The sequence below is a fragment of the Aegilops tauschii genome, chromosome 2 (genome assembly GCF_002575655.3).
Source record: "Aegilops tauschii subsp. strangulata cultivar AL8/78 chromosome 2, Aet v6.0, whole genome shotgun sequence".
In the NCBI taxonomy this organism is placed as follows: domain Eukaryota; kingdom Viridiplantae; phylum Streptophyta; class Magnoliopsida; order Poales; family Poaceae; genus Aegilops; species Aegilops tauschii.
Genome location: NC_053036.3, coordinates 59,625,327 through 59,629,152, shown reverse-complemented (window position 1 = coordinate 59,629,152; position 3,826 = coordinate 59,625,327). Strand labels below are relative to the sequence as shown.

The 3,826-nt window shown below is 42.8% G+C and overlaps 1 non-coding gene across 1 annotated transcript; it reads right to left on the bottom strand.

The window, feature by feature from the left end:
* Positions 1-427: 427 nt before the first annotated feature.
* LOC109748093 (uncharacterized) lies at positions 428-3,571 on the bottom strand. The gene is made up of 2 exons (XR_012201765.1): positions 3,134-3,571; positions 428-2,459 (listed from the first exon to the last, which is right to left on the bottom strand). It is a non-coding gene; the product is annotated as an uncharacterized protein (transcript).
* Positions 3,572-3,826: the final 255 nt, after the last annotated feature.

Below are 3,826 nucleotides of genomic sequence, written 5' to 3'. Positions count from 1 at the left end.
CATTTATCTTCTGAGGATGTATGCGAAGTTGGAGCAGACAAAAAAGAAGTCATAATCCAAGATGAAACCGCAATCGTAAAGTAAAGATTTCAGAAGTATGTCTAATTTATTCTATGAACTTGGAAGGACTTGTAATACATATATGCATTGTCCAAGTGAACATGGCAGAGATGCAAACTGTCAACAAGATATACAAAAAAGAACGCGTCTTGGAACAACTGGATTTGTTCCCTCTTGGATTCAGGCTACATGTTATCTTCAGAATTTGAATTGATGGGCTCGACTACAGCGCCACAGTGGGAGTTACAGCACGCACCACGAGCTTGAAGAGTTCTCCGGTAGCCAGGACCATTATGCACCCATTCTGAGTCTCACCTCCAGGAGTGCAACATTCATGAACAAAAAATAAAGAACGAAAATTTAATAATTTGTGTATGACATGGCATGCAAGCCACACTTTCTCCAGGCTAATCTTAGTCCTGGTAAGATAAGCAATGAAAACTTGTCCTATCAACATCTCAACAATGGAGAAAGGTCTACTATTTCAAAATGGAAAACTGTACAATAAGGAAATTTCCATGATTAGATCTTGTGCTAGGATAGTCATTGTTTCACAAACCTAAAAAGAAAAGAAAAAATCACAGAAAAATTTAGGAAGACCAAAGCCACACAACAAGGCCTTCCTAATGAGATGAATATACCATCAGGAAAATAAATCATACCAACAAGGCCTCCTATACAAATCACAAACTTCTATATGCTCCTCTTATCTTCCTCTCGCCTTTCCAATGATTGTTTACACAGTGTACATGCCGAAGACTTCATTTCTCTTATACAGAAGACATCAAGCTCAAAAAGGCCATAAACTCATGGTCATATCATCTCTTTGGGAAACAACCAGTCCTAGCACTGCAGCTAGATAACACAAAAGTTGAGCTTGAAACCACAATAACCCATGCAGCTAACTGCTACTTACTCACATATCACATAAAAGAAAAATAAGCTAACTGCATATTCATATTCAGTTATAAAGTAACAGAAAGCAAACAAAAAAAAATACCGAAGAAACTATCAGTTCTAGAAAACAATTTTGCTGTCCTCGAAAAATAGAGATTGTGCTTTCAGCTTTGTTATTAATCGGAAACCGCTGTAATATGACTTCCTATTGTGTCCTAAACTTTCAAAGAGCTTAGAAGCCATATACAGTATGCTATAATACCTGGCATGCAGATCAAGGAGGCATTTCATCAAACAAATAAGGGCATCTGAAATTCATGTTCTGCTATGCACCCAATGCACATTAAGCGCAGAGCACAATACAGACTATAGATGACAATAGAGTAAGTAGATGTCAGGGTCGAGAGCATGCACCTCACTAACTCAGGAACCAAAGATCCTAAAGTATGAACATCTCCACCAACAGTCATACACGCATAGGGGACATACCATTTCTAGATCTGCACATTGCCCATCTTGGGAAGAAAGAGTTTCTAGATCTGCACATATGCAGTCCTCGAATCATTGGAACCCCTTGGTAAAAATATAGACATATTCTGCATGAACTAATGTGAGAACTTTCACACAGAGACAAAATAGTAACCTGAACTCTTGCCAAATGAGGGTGCACAAAATACAACACTATATTCCCGTATAAGATTGCTCTCTCAGGAATAAAATATAGTTATATATTTCTAATGGAACAAAATACACTTGTCGGCATGAAATAAGAGGCCGTCAAAGCTGCACTGTCTGTTTGAAATAGAAATCAGAAGTGAAGATGTTTAAGATCCATTGACAACATAAGAAATTGGATTATCCACACAAAAAGGGGAAGAAAAAATAAAAAAGAGCAAATGAAAACTAAAGGACATACATATGTGTGAACATTTGATGATTCCCGTGTAAGAGGGATGCAATGTGATGAACAAGAGTAAGCTCATCAAGCAATAACTGTCAGTTTGTCACCTTAGCAATTCAATAATAGTAACTATCACTACAATTAACAACAAAGAGTGTATACTCAGCCTTAGAGAAGTAGCATAGTCCAATCTTCTCAACTGATTCTTCTTGCAGGACGGTCCAAATTCCTGTAGCTAAAAAATTACAGGCGGCGTTAGATGGCAGGACTGTATTTGGGCTCAAGATGCTACTATGGTCACCCTCGAGGACATGTAAAAAGGATAGATAAAAAAATTACTAACCATTAATACATTCATTTGTCTCAAGTATACACATGTGATTCATTCAGCACGTTAATCTGATGCATCCAATAATTAGATAATTGCATGTGGACCCCTTTGTGTGTTCATTGTATATACCTTGAGCGTCTCTGAGGATTTGGATGGCACTGCCGGTAGTGTAGTTCCGGCGATTAGCACTGCCGAGCCTTCCGGTGGCGACACCGATTACCCTTCCGGTTCATGCTATCTTCTGCAAATCGATTGGTTCTACCATACACACTGCATGCACATATAGTATACACAACAATTTCAGATTTAAGCCTGGAAACACACTCTCATACAATTCACTCCCCTATACAGAACAACTTCAGATTTATGCTTGGGAGGCTGGGACCAAGTACGAACCACAAGGTAATGAATGTTCAACTATAGTATTGAGAATAATAATGTAAAAAATATAATTTTATCTTTTAGGCGTATGTCAGAGAGCTCTACATCCAGAGAAGTATCTCACTGATTGTTTTCACCCTTTTATAGGTCACTGTACATCGAAGCAATAAGCATAAGATGGAGATATTCCTGAGCAATTTTCCATATGCTCCAATTTCCTTTGTACTCTTTCTCAGATTGTTTTGAAGAAAAGAGCTGGGAAGCAACCATAGGTCCATCCTCTATTGTAGTAGCTCCTCCATTATTTGTGCTGTAGATTCCTGTGTGGATCCTAACCAGATATGATTGTTCTCCACAAAATTGTTTTGGCTGGGTAACAGAAGAAGAAAAAGAAAGGAGAAGTGCTTGGCTCGGCGGTGGATCTCGGGCTGGTCACGTACTACTGGCTGGGGAGGACCTCCACGCTGTCGAGCTCTTCCTGGGCTGGTGCTTCTGGTTCGCCACGATCGGAGACCCTATATGAAAGCCTGCAGAGCGCGTAAGTGGGGCAAGTGGAGGCGTACCTAGGTCGCCGCCGCGGCGGGCGGAGGAGCAGCCGGAGTGCTGTGCGGCGAGGTCGGGAAGGAGGCGCAACCGGCGAGGATCTGGTCGCGGAGCTCGCCAAGGCGCGCGGCGACATCGGTGCGCGTGGTGGCGGAGAAGACCCAGCCCTCGGGCTCCTTCCAGGACGCCTCGTGCCGCTCCTCCTCGTGCTTGATCCGGATGTAGGACGCCCGCCCCATCTTTTTCCCCGCCATCGCAGACGCCATCTCTCCATTCCTCCGCCGCTTTGCCGCTCCGGTTGCTTCGGGAGGTTGGTTCCTCGCGCCTGGGGTAGCAGAGGAGAGGAGAAGCGGCGGGCGGCGGCGATGGGAACAGGGAGGAGTTCTGTGGCGGCTGGGGGAGAGGGGAGAGCTATGGTTGGAGTTGGAGACGTGATATTTTTTTCGCAACTGAGACGTGATGTTGGTTCGGGGTTACGAGGTCTTGAGCGAATTAGCGGGCATGCGTGGAGACCGTACGCTTGGTGGCAGACCGGCAAAACATTTAATCTCGTCCATTCGTTTTGATGGCAGACCACCGAAGTAATACAGACCTTAGATACAATTAAGTGGGTTAGATCCAAAGGTGCTGGTTAATTTGTGTACACTAAGTTTGGTGGGTGTAGGGTATTTCATGTTTGCTCTTTTAATAGTAGTATAGATATAGATAAAGTT